Source organism: Erinaceus europaeus, chromosome 2 (assembly GCF_950295315.1).
Source record: "Erinaceus europaeus chromosome 2, mEriEur2.1, whole genome shotgun sequence".
NCBI classification, from domain to species: domain Eukaryota; kingdom Metazoa; phylum Chordata; class Mammalia; order Eulipotyphla; family Erinaceidae; genus Erinaceus; species Erinaceus europaeus.
In genome coordinates, this window is record NC_080163.1 from 16,173,267 (window position 1) to 16,191,379 (window position 18,113).

Here is an 18,113-nt window from a genome sequence, read left to right on the forward strand (position 1 = left end):
TGGAGCTATTTCCTTTGCTGTAGTCTATAGTCGGAGGCTTGTTAACACTGTGAATTAAAATCACTACAGTTTCCAAAAATTACAAGAGGGGTGCAGATCTTCCAGTTGAGAACTCAGACTGGAATGCATTTTCTGATTTGCCGGGGGGCTGGGGTGGGGGGCGATTTGTTAGGCATTGGGTGTCCCAGCAAACCCTCAGCTTTAGTCAGTTTTAGCAAACCTTCCCTTTAGAAGTTGCCTTTGGATTCAAAGCATTGCAGAGAACTTGCTAGTTGAATGTCTCAGCATTAATTTGAAGCTATTCATTAGCAAATGTGCTACAAATGGGACCAGCCAATTTTGACTGTTGCCCACAGAAAATTAAGATGCCCGTGACTCCGAAAGAGATGTGACCTCATTGTCTTTTTTTTTAATTTACAAAAGGCTAGGAGGTGTGGGGGGAAGTTATTTTGAAGGAATGAGGTCAGAAAATGAGAACTAGAAAGAGTCAGACTCTTGAGAGGTAAAAGATCAGACTGCGTCTTCGGCAGAGCAATGCAGACACACAGTGGTACTCTGAAATGTTAGCCACCTCCAGAGGCCTGGCTTTAATTCAGTCTCTGGTACTGTGGGCTTCCGCCATTCTTTCATTCACCTTCCAGGGAGACTACGCTGTAACTTCAGTGTAATGAGTGTGCATTCTCCTTTGGGTTTGAAGTGTAGATCCTGAGAGCTGGAAGGAACAAAGGGGGTCAAATTCAGCTTATAAAGAGGAACTTCAGGAAGTGTGTGTCTTTTCTGACCCCTCAGCGAGACAAGAAGAGCCTTGGCTCTGTTCCTTACCTTTTTGCCCAAAATGCTTCCTGCCTCATGGATGCTATGACCACCTGCTCACAGACCCCAGGCTTCCCTCTCAAGTAAAGAGCTGGACATTGGATGGGATTAAACACACAAATACTGTTAAAAGCTTCCTCGGTGTTTTTAAAAACTGAGTCAGTCTTGATGTGTTTATTTGTTTATTTTGTGGCTTGGGCATTAGAGTGACTTTGCTTTTGCCTCTTGAAAGAAACCTTGCTGTTTCTACTGTTGTTGTTATTATTATGACTGTTGAACATCAGTTTTTTCTGTTTGTTTTTTTTTCCCTGAAAAGCACATAGCTAAGTAGGCATCCAGGGGAAGGACATTTGAAGGTATTAACATCCAGACTTAAGTGTTTTCTCAGAAACACTGAGAATTATTGGAGATTAAAAAAATCCAACCAAACCATATAGGAGCCTGACAGGAATTGCCACGTTTCAGTTACATGCTGCTCTTGTTGCTATTTTAGATACTGTTTTGGAACTCTTGAAACCTGTATAAAGTTTTTTTTTTTCTAGTTTATTTCATGTTGGCAAGAATTCCACTCATTTCGGAGATTTTCTTTAATATGACTTCATAGAGCCATTGACGAGCATATAAACATGGGTGAGAAAAATGAAGGCATCCTTTGGCCCCCAAAGACTGATGCAGAAAATTCCCTACTGCTGGAGCAGTAGAAACATCACAGAATGCTCAGATTTTCAGTTGGGTCATAAATGATACTTCGGGTTTTTTTTTTTTTTTTTTTTTTTTTACCAGAACACTGTTCAGTTCTAGCTCATGGTGGTGTGGGAGATTGAACCTGGGATGTTCAAGCCTCAGGTATGAAAGCCTCTTTGCATAACCATTATGCTATCTACCCTCCACCCAATACATAGTTTCTGTAAACCAGTCACACTTACGAGATGCTTGGAGCTGTTGTTCATTGGTTTAGGGTGTAGCTTTTTTTTTTTATTTAGCTTTTTTTTAATTTAATTTTTTTTATTAGTGATTTAGTAATGATTGACACGATTGTGGGATAAGAGGGATACAGTTCCCACCACCAGTCTTCTGTATCCCCTCCCCTCCATTGGGAGTGTCCCTATTCTTTATCCCTCGGAATATGGACCAAAGATCTGTAATAGGGTGCAGAAGGTGGGAGGTCTGGCTTCTGTAATTGTTTCTCTGCTGAACCTAGGCACTGACAGGCCAATCCATATCTCCATCCTGAGTCTATCTTCCCCTAATGGAGTAGGGCTTTGGGGAGGTGGCATTCCAGGACACATTGATGAGGTCATCTGTTCAGGGAAGTGAGGTTGGCGTTATGGTAGCATCTGCAACTTGGTGACTGAAAAGCAGTAAGATATAAAGCAGAACAAATAGTTTAATAATAAGAAAGCTAAACGTAAGAACAGAGCAGATGAAATTTGGGGTCTTCATGTTGAAAGACATTAGAAAGTCTTTAGATATATTCCAAGGGGTCCATGCCTTTACTGATTTTTCCCTGAGCCTCACAGCTAACATGCAGGTGGGCTAAAAGTATTGTCTGGGGAGGTGGGAATAGGATTAGAAAATTGGATCAGGGTAGAGTGTAGAAGATGTAGCATTTATCCTTAGTATTTCATTTAGAGAGATTCCTTCCTCAGTGGAAAGGCTAGGGAGATATTTCCCAAAAGTACACAAAATGGAAAAAAAAATCAAATAAATGTGGAGATCTCCCCAAGTCAGAAAAAAAAAAAGTAGAGATAGTCTAATTTGCCCAGAGACTAGTGTGTCAGGAGGCTGAAATATTTCACTCTCGAAACTCCAGGAAGCCAAGCACAGGGGCTTCTGGAATTGTGTGTAGGAAATCATGGGTTGCATCCTCTTGTCCCTGCTGTAGGCGATCTCCTTCTTTCTTCCACCAGTCTCAAATCGAGGGAGGCTTCCTTCTCCATGTATTGTAGAGGCTTCCAAATAGATGGGGTGGATCATTTTTGAGTGAAGGAGAAAACGTCAGCGGTTTTAGCTCCCATTCCGAGCATGTCCTGAGCACATGTAGAATATAGTAAGATATAGTCTAAAATGTAGCTGTGGAATATAGTCTAAAATGACAGATCTTCTTCTCCCCTCACCCCTTTCCTCTTTAGCATATTAGAATCGTGATTGGCTCGAGAGAACTAGCAAGTGTGGGTTTCTGGCATAAGGAACAAGTTCTCCCTGTCTCCAGGAATACACAATTTGATAGTCAACAATCTGGCTCCTTGTTCCCCAGAACTGATTAACAAAGTTTGGGGAGACCCTGACATTTCTGTGGAGAACCTTGGAAAACCAGCCAGCCAGCGTGACCTTTCATAAAATGTTTATCCACACTCTGGCAAAAATGGAAGGCTTGCATGAGAGAGTGCATGGGTGGGGGTGGGGGGTGTGTGTGGACTTTTGCAAGAACAGAGCTGCAGCCACTCAGCTTTGGTGTCATTTTTCAGGACCACAGACAGCTCAGCACAGGTGGCCATAGTTTATTCATTGCACTGACTTCTTATATCCCTTTCATTTTTTTTCATATGTATTTTTAAATTTTGTCAGAAAGCTTATATAAAATCAGGTTTATTAGAGACCCTTTACTAGCAAAGTTGATGTTAGCTTTTTTTTTTAGTAACCATTTTGCTGTTGTACCTTTTTAAAATTTATTTCCTTTTTTTTTTTTTTTTTTTGCCTCCAAGGTTATTACTGGGTCTCTGTGCCTGTACTACAAATCCATTGCTCCTGGTGGCCATTTTTTTCAATTTTATTGGATAGGACAGAGACATTGAGAGAGGAGGGGAAGATAGAGAGGAGGAGAGAGAGATAGACACCTATAGACCTGCTTCACTATTTGTGAAGTGACCCCCCACAGATAGGGAGTCAGGATGGGGACAGGTGGGTCTCGAGCCAGGTTCCTTATGTTTCTTACTATATGTGCTTAACCTGGTGTGCCACCACCAGTCCCCTCATTCTTTCTTTCTTTAAAAGACTTTTCTCTTGGCTTCTTCTCTCCTCTGAGGCTTTGCAGAGATCACTCTGAGGGAGTGAGTACATACAGAAGTTCACAGCTCTTTCAGATCTTCAGTTTCAAAAGACTGGGATGTAGATTTCACCTCTTCTTATCAACTTCAGTGCACTCGGTTGTCTCTCGAGGAGACAGATTGGGATGGGAAGCTTTGATTAGTCTTCTGAGATAGGCAAATACCAGATTCTGAGTTGGGAAATTCATGTGTGTCCTCTGTTGACTGATCTTTCTGGTTCTCTTGGGATTTGAATGGACAGCATGTATTACACTTTGATCTTGACAACATTTTTGTTTGGGTAGTGATATCCTGTGATACAAAATAGGATTAGGGGAAAGCCCTCAGATCTTCTTTGGTTCCTTTGGCAGTGGAGGCATGCTTATCTCTTTCTTTTTAAAATTATTTCCTTTATTTATTCCAATGAGAGATACACAGGGAGAGAAAGATCAGAGCATTGCACAACTAGAGGTGCTAGGAATTGAACCTGGGACTTCAGACATGAAAGTCTTTTTTTTTTTTTTTAGGACCATTTTATTCTGTCCCCCCAGTCCCTACTCTTTCTCTTTCTTTCTTTTCTTTTTTTTTTTTTAGTCTTTCTCTTTCAACTTAGCTTTCTGGAGATGGGCACTAGAGGTCTGAATATCTGAGGGGCCAGGACTTCATAGTTCCCATCATTCACCCATTGAAGTTGCACAGATTAGTGAGATGTGAGTGACAGGGACCCTGTGGACCTATCTAGGCTGGATGGGAAACGAGGACAGTGAGCTGATGACTGGCTTGGTTGCCTGCCCTGCAGAAACCAGAAAAAAAGTTCACTTACCTAGTCCTGTGCAGCACAAGCTTTTACTGTCAGGCAAGGCAACAGATCGAGCATCAACATTACAACCTCCCACCATTAACACAATATTCCTATCATGTTGTTTTTCCATCAGTAGTACAATAATGCACACCCTTAGTCAAGATAAGCCAGACAGCTCAGAGGAGTTTAAAAAAAACGTGACAGACTCTCTCAGTCCTACTGAGAGAGAGAGAGAGAGGGAGAGGGAGAGGGAGAGGGAGAGGGAGAGGGAGAGAGAGAGAGAGAGGGCAGGCACTCCACTTTAAGGTCTTTCAGTTACTTCAGAATTTTCAAACGGGGTGTCTGGATGTGTTTATGGACATACACAGGCAGGACCTTGCCCCGTTACCCTATTTTGGAGGTCTTTCCTTGTTGGCATGTAGAGACCTCGCCCCTTGTTTGTGAGCAGCTATGCAAAGGCTCCGTTCTCTGGCTGCATGGTTGGTGCTCTCTTGTCAAGCAAGTCGACTCTCCCAAGCTTGCTGTTGCCTGCACTGGCAATCCCAACAGTGCCCGTTCTTAGACACTTGGTATATAATGTGAGTTGCTCCATGTGGTAAATTGCTCCGTGTGGTAAATAGGCAGTTGTCAGATGGCTCCGTCCAAAGAACTTTGCATGTTTGTTTGTTTATTTATTTATTTATATATTTTTCCTTTTTGTTGCACTTATTGTCATCATTGTTATTATTGTTGTTTTTATTGCTGTCATTGTTGTTGGATAGGACAGAGAGAAATCGAGAGAGGAGGAGAAGGCAGAGAGAGAGGAAGAGAAAGACAGACACCTGCAGACCTGCTTCACTGCCTGTGAAGCGAACTCCCTGCCGATGGGGAGCTGGGGACTTGAATCGTGATCCTGATGCTGGTCCCCTGCTCTTTCCGCCATGTGCACTTAACCCGCTGCGCCACCGCCTGGCTCTGCAACTTTGCATTTTATTCATTTCTATTTTTACAGTGTTTTACAGTTTATTTTATTTTTTCACAATGTTTTTTTTTAACAGTATATTTTATTTTACTAGTGAGTTAAAAATGATTAACAGGATTGTGGGATAAGAGGGGTACAATTCTATATAATTCCCACCACCAGAGTTCCGTATTTCCTCCCCTCCATTGGAAACGTCCCTATTCTTTATCCCTCTACGAGTATGGACCAAAACTCTTTGTGGGGTGCAGAAGGTGGGAGGTCTGGCTTCAGTAACTGCTTCTCCACTGACCATGGACATTGGCAGGTGGGTCCATATCCCCTAGATTGTCTTTATCTTTCCCTAGTTATTTATTTCTATTTTTATGGGGTGGTCTCTCCATGAGTGGGAGAGAAACTCAGAGGGAACTAGCCCTTCAATCTGGCATATGCCACACCAGGAATGGAACTCAGGGCCTCACACCAAGGGGTGTGGTGCCCTATCCCCAGCATTGCCTCCCAGGCCACCGGTGGAAGTTTATGTTTTATACAGAAAGGCATTTCCCACACCACCTCAGGCAGGACCAAAGAGTTCCTGGGCTCTGCTTCTCCACACTTTGTCTTCCCACTGCACTGACCACAGGAAGTCTTCAATTTTCTGACTTTGTTTTAGTTATCTGGCTCTGTAAAGTCTAAACTTGTTTTTATCTTTCTGACTTTTGTTGTTGTTTTGGTTTTATGTTTGGAGTGGAGGGGGGACTGTTTTTCAGCAGAGCTCCTGGCCCCGTGGACCTATTTTGTAGTGTTTTGTAATATCTAGTGATACATTAGCTAATCTGCTGACAAATTCAATAGTCCTTGTCAAGATGCCATCACAAGCCATTAATTGCCAGGCTTTCTTTTTCCTCCTTTTCTTTCCCTTCCTTCCTTCCTTCTTTCTTTCTTTTATTTTTATTTTATTTATTTATTTTTTATTAACGTTTTAAATTTTTTAAAAAAAATATGTGTTTATTTATTTTCCCTTGTTGTTTTTTCATTGTTGTGGTAGTTATTATTGTTCTGGTTATTGAGGTCATTGTTGTTGGATAGGACAGACAGAAATGGAGAGAGATGGGGAAGACTTGAGAAGGGGAGAGAAAGACACTTGCAGACCTGCTTCACCGCTTGTGAAGCGACCCCCCTGCAAGTGGGGAGCTGGGGGCTGGAACCAGAATCCTTATGCTGGTCCTTGCACTTTGTGCCATGTGCGTGTAACCTGCTGCGTTACTGCCGGACTCCCTATTTTTATTCATTTATTCATTTATTTATTTATTTATTGCCTCCAAGATTATCACTGGGGTTCAGTTCCTACACTGTGAATCCACTGCTCCTGTGGCCATTTATTTCTTATTTATTTTCTTTTTGGATAGGGCAGAGAGAAATTGAGAGAGTAGGGGAAAACAGCGAGGGAGAGAGAAAGACAGACACCTGCTTGTGAAGCAACCCTCCTGCAGGTGCAGAGCTGAGTGCTCAAACCCGGATCCTTGCACAGGTGCTTGCGCTTCATACTATGTGCACTTAACCTGGTGCACTACCGCCCCACCCTCTCTTTTTCTTTCTTTTCTTCTTCCTCCCCGCTTCCCATCTCCTGGAAATAGCATGGAGGCAGCTGGTGAAGCTGGCAGAAAGTCAGAGGGCAGAAGGGCAGTGCCTGAGCCTGAGCTGGGGCTCTCGGTGTCTGCTCTGTATCTGAGGTCACTGAGAAGTACCAGCTGCCCCTGAGCTTCTGGAAGGTAGTCTGACAGGTGGGAATCGGCCTGAACCACTTCCTTGTGTGCCAGTCAACTCTTGTCATCTCCCTGTGTTATCGGCTGCTTTTGCCTCTGTAAGAAGACTCTCAGTTCCTTGGCCTGACGTCTCAGGTAGTAAGGTAATCACTCAGGCCGACTCCCTCCCCGCCTGCCTGTGTCAAGCGCTCTGCATTATTGATGGATGTGGTGCTAAATAAAGCCGACCTGGTGTGCTTACAGAGCAGAATCACAATTGGAACTTTTGCTCCCAAAGCAAGAGGGTTTCCCCACCCCAACATGCTTGTGGGACTCCTGTCGCAAGGCTTGGACAGTGAGACCCCCCTACACACACACACACACACACACACACACACACACACACACACACACACACACACACACACTGAGCTGTCATTGTCCCCAGCCGCATCTGGCTAGACTGGCAGGGATCATGCCAAGGACAGTTGTTTTTTGTTGAAGTTTCAGGATGTTCTGTGGTTTATTTTTTTTGGGGGGGAGTAGGGTTAGGGGGACTTCTGCTCATTGGGAAGTAGGGTGGTGCTTGCTTCTTTGGGAATGCACTTTTAATGTGACACTTACAAAATTATTCATTATTTAATCTGATAGAACAGAGAGAAGTTGGGTTCAGGGAGATGGAGAGGGTGAGAAAAAGATAGACACCCACAGCCCTGCTTCACTGCTTGTGAAGCTTTCCCCCTGCACATGGGGACCAAGGGCTGGAACCCGGGTCTTTGTTCATGCGCTCAGCCAGGTGTCCCACCACCCAGTCCAGCATGACACTTCATAAGGACTCCAGAGATTGTGTGGAGGTGGCCTGGGTTGTGACCTTGGCCTCATATTCCACCCAGCATGGGGACTCTCTGCCATCTTGACCGAGTGGCCCCCAACTTCCTGCTTGGACCCACCCTCATCTGTGCCTCTCACTTGGACAGTACAAGGTTCTCTGCTCCATGGCCACAATTAACCTCTTAATTTTATCTTTTTATTTTTTCAGGTGGAGAGGTAGAGAGGCAGGGGCGAGGCCGTAGCACCCTTGGTTAGGCATACACATTACAGTGCACAGGATCCTAGGTTCAAGCCCCTCGTCCCCACCTGCAGGAGGAAAGCTTCATGAGTGGTGAAGTAAGGCTGCAGGTGTCTTTGTCTCTTTCTCCTCTCTATCTCTCCCTCCCCTCTCAATTTCTCTATGTCTCTATCCAATAAAAAACAAATAAAAATGTTAAAAGAGGGAGTCAAGTGGCACAAAGCACCGGCATAAGGATCCCGGTTCGAGCCCCCAGCTCCCCACCTACAGGGGAATCGCTTCATAGGCGGTGAAGCAGGTCTGCAGGTGTCTGTCTTTCTCTCCCCCTCTCTGTCTTCCCTTCCTCTCTCCATTTCTCTCTGTCCTATCCAACAACAATGACATCAATAATAATTACTACAACAATGAAACAACAAGGGCAACAAAAGAGAATAAATAAATAAATATAAATTTTTTTTTAAATGTTCAAAGAGAGCGAGAGAGAGCACAGCACTTCAATGTGTTGGAAGTCAGGCTTGAGCCTGGGTCATGCGCATGACAAAGCAACACACTATCCAAGTGAACCATTTCACCGGCCAGAGTCTAGTTTTGTTCCTCCCATAACTGCCACTTACAGAGTTTGGGGGACATCAGGGCTCTCATGAGGACTAGCACAGGAAGGCCTTTTCCTTGTAGACCTGACATTCTCTAGTCAAGTACAGACTAAGTCCTGGATTGTGATAAGGGCAAGGCTGGGGAGGGCTGAGAGAGAAGATGATTGTGGGTGCAGAGGAGCACCCTGGGAGGCAGTGGCTGTTCTCTGGGTCCAGGGGAGTGGATGGTGCAGAGAGAACAAGGAGTCCTTTGCCAATTCCACCCCTTACCCCTACCGTGAGAGCAGAGTGGAGTCTGTGAATGCGAGGGGTTGCGGGGGGGCAGGGGAAGAGTGAGGGAGGAGATGAGAGTGCACTGTGTCCCTGAGTAAAGGAACATTCTGAGAGGCCACAGGGCTGGGGATTGAATGCTGGGAAATCCCGTGTCCTCCCCTTCCCACCCCAACCTCTTCCCACCCCCTGTTCCTTTTCTCCCCTACTTGTTTGTCTGTCTTTCTGTTTTTTTTTTTTGTTGTTGTTGTTTGTTTGTTTGGTTTTTTGCCTTCTTTAGGAAGAGACAAGCAGAAAATAGAGAAACCACCAAGGCAGCCCCCCCCACACACACATACACACACACATCAACCCAAGGACAGCTGGCCCAAGTGCTGTCCTTAACACTCCCTTTGGTACTGGGGCTTGAACCCAGAGACTCATCATGGCTAACACATACACACACACACACATGCGCGCACGCACACACACACACACACACACACACACACACACCATCCCAAATGAACCATTTGCTAGCCCCTGTGGTTCAGCCCTGAATTTTGAGGGGACAGGAATTCCTTTTGGATTCAGCAAGCTCAAGGTCATTGCTGCTCTTGACAAGCAGTTGCGAGAGGCAGAGAAGCCAGAGTGCAGATTCAAGCAGATAAATCACTACCCCTTTCCCAGATTCGCAGGGCCATTCCCATGCTGGCTCAGTCCCTTGCCTGGGTTCTGGGGGGATTCCTGATCAGACTTGCAGCGTGCCCCCCCACCCCATTTTCTTTCTTTCTTTTTTTTTTTTTTTTTTGCCTCCAGGCTTACTGCTGTGACTCAGTGCCTGCCTGTACTATGAATACTGGTTTTTTTTTTTTTTTTTTTTTTCTCCAGTTCTATTGGATAAGACAGAGAGAAATTGAGAGGGATTGGGGAAGATAGAAAGGAGGAGAGAAAGATAGATACCTGCAGACCTGCTTCACTACTTGTGAAGTGACCACCCCCCCACCCCCCACCCCTACAGGTGAGGAGCTAGTACCCTTCCTTACACAGACCCTTGAGCTTCTTACTATGTGCACTTAGCCCAGTGTAACACAGCCTTTTGTGCCCTGAGCCATCTGCTTTGATCAGGGTGGCATTTGCCACAGACTTTCAAGTAAAGGCAGCGCCGGGAACCCTGACAGCTAGCCCATCATGAGTCTCCCTTTCGGGAATGTCAGGAACACCAAAGGGTTCTTGCTCGAAACCCGTATCTCCCAGCTGAACGGACACTGTCCAGTAGTTTCCTGAGCCTTTCCTCTGAAAAGCTTCCTTTTTCTCTCTCAGTTATAAAGTCCACAGCTTCTCTTTAAATGAAGTCACAGAAGATTACAGAACATAGGAATAGCAAAGTGTAAAAAGAGCAGCAGTTTAACCCACTGGCCAGAGATAATTGTTCTTTTTTGTTATTTATTTATTTATTTATTTATTTTGCCTCCAGGGTTATTGCTGGGGCTTGGTGCCTGCACTACAAATCCACTGCTACTGGAGGCTATTTTTCCCATTTTGTTGCACTTGTTGTGGTTGTTATTGCTGTTGTTGTTGTTGGATAGGACAGAGAGAAATGGAGAGGGGAGGGGAAGACAGAGGGGGAGAGAAATACACCTGCAGACCTGCTTCACTGCTTGCGAAGTGACCGCCCCCCCCTGCAGGTGGGGAGCTGGGGGCTCAAACCGGGGTCCTTAATGTGGTCCTTGTGCAGGTCCTAGTGCTTTGTACCGTGTGCGCTTTACCCACTGCACTACCGCCTAGCCCCTGTTTGTATTTTAAGGCTTATTGATTTATTTATGACAGAGGTAGAGAGAGAGAAGTGGACTTGGCGGTGGCACACTGGGTTAAATACACATGGTATGAAGCACAAGGACCTGCTCAAGAATCTGGGTTTTAGCTCCAGGTTCCCCACCAGCAGCAGAGACACTTCACGAGTGGTGAAGCAGGTCTGCAAGTGTCTCTTCTTTCTCCCTCACTATTTCTCCCTCCTCTCTCAATTTCTCTTTGTCTCATCCAATTAAAAAAAATAAATAAAAAGGTCTCCTGGAGCAGTGGATTCATAGTGCTGGCACTGAGCCCCAGCAGTAACCCTGAAAGAAAAGAGAGAAGAAGAGAGAATATTACTCTGTTTATTATTTTTTTCATTATTTATTGGCTAGAAACAGAAATCCAGAGGGAAGGAAAGAGAGAGAAGAGAGAGTGGTAGAGAGAGAATGAGAGGGAGAAGGAGAGGGAGAGGGAGAGAGGGAGGGAGAGGGAGAGAGGGAGGGAGAGGGAGAGGAAGAGAGGGAGGGAGAGGGAGAAGGAGAGGGAGAGGGAGAGGGAGAGGGAGAGGGAGAGGGAGAGGGCTGCTGCTCTTTTGACCACTTGTGAAGCTTTTTCCCCTGTGGGTGGAGGCCAAGGGCTTGAACCCAGTCCTCACACATTGTAACATAGACACTCAATCAGGCCCACCACTGCCTGGCCTGCATTACTTTGCTCATGTTAAGAGAGCATCAGTCACCCTAGCACATGGGATACTGGGGATCGACCTCGGGAGCTGATGTTTGAGAGTTCAATGCTTTATCCATTGTGCCACTTCCCGGGCTCCTGAGATAACCATGGTCTCAGTTGGAATCTATTGCAAATAGGAGGCTGTGGTCTTTGTTTTTTGCTTTGTTTGTTTCTATGTCAGTGCATTTGAGATCTCTCTTTATGTGACTTTCTGCCGATTTCTTTGTGCCATTAGATTTTTTTTTTCAGTTCCGATACATTCTCCCTTTCCACTCTCCACTTAATTAGATTAGTGTCCTTCAAAGTCTGTAGTGTTCCTCCCCCTTTCAGAATTATTTGCATATCTCTTCCTTAAACTCTCTCTGGACACTTCTTTTCTGGAATCTCTTGGCCCTATGAAGGGATCTGCCTGCTGAGTACTGGACCATCAGGCCATTTGCCTCTCTGCCTCTGATGCCTTCCCCTTTGCTTGTGGTCTTGGGTGTGAATGACTGTCAGCCCGGGTTTGTCACGAAGGGTAACACAGTGTCCAGTGTCTGATGATCGCAGTGAGCGTCCTGGTTCCATGAATGGGACATGAGAAGTCCGTCTTGGATCCACCAGTCGCTTCCTACTTGTGTTTCTCTCTCTCCACTTTTTCTCCAGGGGGCAGAGCAGCCACAGTCACCTGTGGGATGTTTACTGCCTGTAGTCATACCGCCTGGTGGCTTCTCCCTGCCCCTGGAGTCCCTGAGTCTGGGCTCAAACCCAGCTCCACCACTCATTAGCTGAGCACCCCTGGACAAGTGACTCCATCTCGCTGTATTTGCGATGTGCTGTCTGAGCCATGGGGCGGGGGGCACTGTGGGGGGCTCTCGTGGGCTTTAAGGAGGATTAAGGGGAGTTAGTCTATATACTACAGCCAGGTGGGCACTCTGCCTGGCTTGGCTGTGGAGGGGCTACTTATATGTCAGCTGCTGGTAATTGTTAGTTATTTTGGGGGGTGTTGGGGTAGAAGGGGAGGAATTGGAGCCCAGCCTGTCTGGGCTTTGAGAAACATTATTATTTTTTCTTTTTTTAATTATTGAAAATTATCTTTATTTATTTATTGGAGACAGCCAGAAATGGACAGGGAAGGGAGTGATTGAAAGGGAGAGAAACAGAGAGACACCTGCAGCTCTGCTTCACCCTTGTGAAGCTTTCCCTCTGTAGGTGGGGACCGAGGGCTTGAACCCAGGTCCTTGCACATTGTAATATGTGCGCTCAACCAGGTGTACCACCACCCAGCCCTGATTTTTTTTTTCTTAAAAAGACATAAGAAAGGGGATAGAGGGGTTGGACAGTGGTGCTTCTAGTAAAGTGCCCATGTTACCATGCACAAGTACCCAGGTTCAAACCTCCAGTTCCCATCTGCAGGGGGGAAGCTTCACAAGTGTTGAAACAGCGCTGCAGGCCTCTTTCTTTCTCTCTCTCCTCCTCCCCTCCCGATTCCTGTCTACTTAACATACACACATGCATAAATTAAATAAAGAGAAAAAGATAGAAGCAAAGCAGTGGGTGTCAAAGCCTTGTGTATCAGTTTATTAACATAGTCTAGAACATAGGCAGATGTGGTCTCTCTTATTTTTTTTTGTTATCTTTATTTATTGAATAGAGACAGCAAGAAATCGAGAGAGAAAGGGAAGACAGAGAGAGAGAGAGACACCTGCAACCCTGCTTCACCACTCGCAAAGTTTTCCCCCTTGCAGGTGGGGACCTAGGGCTCTAACCCAGGCCCTTGTGCATTGTGGCATGTGTACTCAACCAGGTGTGCCACTACCAAACCTCCCCCCTTTTAAAATTTATTTATTTATTTATCTATTTATTACTGGATAGAGAGAAATTGAGGGGTGGAAGAGGAGAATAGAGAAAGAAACAGAGAGTTATCTGCAGCCCTGCTTCTCTACTTCTGAAGCTTTCCCCCTGCAGGTGGGGACCGGGGGCAGGGCTCAAACCCGGGTCCTTGCATATTATAACATGTGTGCTCAGCCAGGTGCCCCACCACCATGCCCTACCCCCCTCTCTTTAATTAAAGTTATAGTCTTCATTATGGACAGCCAGTATATAAATTTCACTTAAATCAGTTCAGATCCTCCCAGCAGGTGAGTTGGCTCTTTGAGCAAGCCAGTATACTCACTGTGGTTGTTAGTTCCCCAACTCAGAGAGAATGTTGAAGTACCCTCCCTTCCTTTCCCAGTCACTCCCACCATGGCTCACACCATCTGTGTTCACTACACAGGGTGTGTGTCGGGTAATTACTGACATCTCCCCCTTTCTTTTTGAGTCTCACAATTGCCCAACAGGCGACAGGCGTGGCTCTGCCTGGCAGCTTCCACTGAATCCTGTTTCCCCCATCACCCCCAAGGGGGTATGTTTCTGTGTCTCTCTGTGTGTGTAGGGGGCAGGGTTGTGGTCAGCTTCCCACATTACCTCTTTCAGACACCCAGGTCACAGCAGACTCCAGCGCCATCTCCTCGCAGATAAGGAGGGCCCTGGTGACCAAAAAAGAGCTAAGTGAGGCCTTGTGAAAAGCCAGCAGAGGGAATCCACTGGGTCATGGAAACTTCTGCCATCTACTCCCTACTGAAAAAACAGCTCAGGGGCTCCTCAAGTGTCAAAGGCTGCAGGACTGACAGCTTGTCTGCTGATACTCCTTGTGGGTCTTCAGGGCATGTATTGATTTATTTGAATTGATTAATTATTATTATCAGTGCCATGTCACTGCTTCAGATTTTTTTTTTTTCATTCAGCTAGAGAGACAGAGTGAATGGATGCTCAGCATTAGAGCTTCCCCTGGTGACAAAGCACCTTCCTTGTGGTGCCAGGGGAGCTAAAGCTTGATCACATGTACGGGCAAGGCACGGTACTCTACTCAGTGAGCTGTTTATCCAGGCCAGAAGAATATTTAAATAAAAATATTTTCTTTTCTCTACTGTGTTGAGTTTTTTTTTCTGGAATTCTTGTTTGAGCTGCCAAGACCCCCCAGCCATAGTTCCGAAGAGTATATTGACCAGTGACCCGAAAATAAATCAAGGAGGATTTTTCATGTCTAAATATGACGGGTCATATATCCTTGAATTGATCAAAAAAAAGAAAAGAAAAGAAAAAGAAAGAAAGCAGACACACACAGAGAGAGAAAGAAAGAGAGAGAGAGGACAAACAAGAAACCCCAGCACAGAAGCTTTATTCAGTGCAGTGGTGACTGGGTTCAAACTTGGGTCATGCAAATGCAAAGCAGCACACTATGCAAGAGAGCTGCTTCTTTCCCTCCCTCCCTCCCTCCCTCCCTCCCTCCCTCCCTTTCATCCTTCCTTCCTTCCTTCCTTTCTGCCTCCAGAGTTATTGCTGGGGCTAGGTGCTGACACCATGAATCCACTGCTCCTGGCAGCCATTTTTTTCCATTTATCATTTGACAGGACAGAGAGAAATTGAGAGGAGGGGGAGATAGAGAGGGAGAGAGAGAAAGAGAGATACCTGCAGACTTGCTTTGCCACTTGCAAAACATCCCCCCAGCGGGCGGGGAGCCTGGAGCTCAAACCTGGATCCTTGGGTGCTTGCTCTTAGAACTATTGTACTCTTAAGTGCCACCACCCAGCCCCCAAAGGGAGCTATTTCGAGGGCCCCTTGGGTTAACTCTTGCTCAGAGAGCTTGCACTCCCTCCAAAGTCTTGAGCTGAGTCTGTGCTATGAGCATCTCTCCTTGTGAACACAATGTGTTACTAGTAACCCAGTGAGTTGGAGACTTTGCTTTCAGAGCTCAGGGAAACACTGGACTCCAGGCATGAATGGCTTTGTACTGATCTGGGGAGGTGAATTGAATCAAGGCTGCTGCTGTGCTAGATGACTTAGTTGATCATTTTGGCCTTTGCTTTCTTGGCAGCATTGCTCAGTGGTACGTCTTTCTTGAATAATTATCCAGTAGCTGTTAAGATGGGATTGCTTGTGGAGCATTCTTGCTGTAGGTGGGGAACAGTGGTGGTGATGGGGGGCGGTCCTTGAGCAGTACTGAGCTTAGTACTCTGATGGGGGGGTCCTTGAGCAGTACTGAGCTTAGTACTCTGTGTGCTTGACTGCCCAGTTCCCACATTTGTCTTCTATAAGTGATAAAACAATGATGACGGTGGGATTTAGAAGAGGCTCCTTGTGTTTTTTTTTTTTTCCCAAAGTTTACCTAGTGCTTCTTGATCCGAGCAGAGCTGGTGACTGAAAACTCAATTTAGCATTATGTGCACTTATCTATGAGATTGTGAGACTGAAGGTTCTGGTTCTTAGAAACTAGCCCTGGGACCCACTTTTCATTTTGGTCAATCCTCTCAATCTCCGGAAAAGTTCCCATATCAAAGAATAGGAATCGCTCCCTTCCCTTTGAAGTGACAGTAGCTTAAGCCACATTTATGTTCAATACACTGCTAGTTTCAAGCTTGAGCTTACAGCCTAAGCCTGTGGGTAATGTTACAAATTTTAAATGTATTGTGGAGAAATATTCTGAATAGCATCTGACATCTTCCTCATTAATATTTTAGTCGAGAATCATGCTGCATGTTCTTATTTGTCAATATCAAAGATGATACTTAGTGTAAATGCTTTTGGACAGACTTTCAGCAACAGCGATGCCAAAAAGAAATGTCCCGGGGGGGGGGGGGGCAGGTGGTAGTGCAGCAGGTTAAGCGCACATGGCACCAAGCACAAGGACCAGCGTAAGGATCCTGGTTCGAGCCCCCGGTTCCCCACCTGCAGGGGGTCGCTTCACAAGTGGTGAAATAGGTCTGCAGGTGTCTATATTTCTCTTCTCTCTGTCTTCCTCTCCTTTCTCGATTTCTCTTTGTCCTGTCCAACAACAGTGACAATAACAACAACAACGATAAAAAAAACAAGGGCAACAAAAGGGTAAAAATAGCCTCCAGGAGCAGTGGACTCGTAGTGCAGGTACCAAACCCCAGCAATAACCCTGGAGGCAAAAAAGAAAGAAAGAAAGAAAGAAAGAGAGAGAGAGAGAGAAAGAAAGAAAAAAAAAGAAAGAAAGAAAAAGAAAGAAAGAAAGGTCCAATCTGCTTATTTGGGAACAAGGAAAGACCACCCCTCTCCTCCCCTAGTTCTGTGTCTTGAGATCCATCAACATAACATGTTCTTCCATTTGGGGGTGTCTCTGTCTACTTTTTTTTCTAACTAGATGCCTGTGTCCCTTTGTGGAAAGGCTGAGTCTTCTCTGTCTTCTTTTCTTCCTGTCACATAGCTCGTGGACACAGTCTCTCTACTCTTTGACGGTCCTTCCCACCTTTCTTGCATTCTGTCCACTGTCCGCTTGGGGGACTGTGTTGGAGTGTCCTACCCTACAGAGGGCTCAGTAAGGGTCTCGGCAAGTCTGAGCCTTTGTATGAGCTCACATCCCAGACAGGAATGCCTCCATCAAGCACCTAGCCATGGAGGGAGAGCACACCTTAGTTTAGGTGACCCAGTTGGGAACAGTCTGCACAGGGACTAGCCAGCCCCTTAGGCGAGAAGCCTGTGCAGGCTAGAGGGCATCTCTGCTTGGCCTGATGAAGGGGAGGTTGTGGGCACCTCTCCCCTCAGGTGCCCATGTGTGGAAACCATGCTCCATCTACAACCCCAGACTCCCAGAACAATTTTAAAAAGTGTGTCAATTAATTTGTCCTCTGAGGTACTTTTCCTTGGCAGTGGACTCAGAGCAGTTGAAGATATTTCACCTATTGTTGTTGTTGTTCTTATTACTATTATTATTATTATTTTTTTCTCTAAGCATGATAGGAGATCACATTCAGTTGAAGACCAGAGCAGGATTTTCAAACCATTCCTTGACTTTGTTGTGAATGGATATATTTGTAGCCTTTCTGCAGAGGGCCTGCTCTCCCCCAACTTCTCCTCTGTCTCTGAGGTCTCCTCCTCCCCATTCCTCTCTGAGGTCTCCCCCAGCTCTCCTTCCATCTCTGAGGTCTCCCCCAGCTCTCCCTCCATCTCTGAGGTCTCCCTCTGCTCTCCCTCCATCTCTGAGGTCTCCCCCAGCTCTCCTTCCATCTCTGAGGTCTCCCCCAGCTCTCCCTCCATCTCTGAGGTCTCCCCCATCTCTCCTTTCATCTCTGAGGTCTCCCCCAGCTCTCCCTCCATCTCTGAGGTCTCCCTCTGCTCTCCCTCCATCTCTGAAGTCTCCCCCTGCTCTCCTTTCATCTCTGAGGTCTCCCCCAGCTCTCCCTCCATCTCTGAGGTCTCCCTCTGCTCTCCCTCCATCTCTGAGGTCTCCCCCAGCTCTCCTTTCATCTCTGAGGTCACCCTCTGCTCTCCCTCCATCTATGAGGGCTCCCCCAGCTCTCCTTCCATATCTGAGG

General features: G+C 46.0%; 1 protein-coding gene across 1 annotated transcript in view; it reads left to right on the forward strand.

Annotated features, from left to right (window-relative positions):
• KCNN2 (potassium calcium-activated channel subfamily N member 2) overlaps positions 1 to 18,113 on the forward strand; it is a 191,658-nt gene that overhangs the window by 3,063 nt on the left and 170,482 nt on the right. The window lies entirely within an intron of this gene.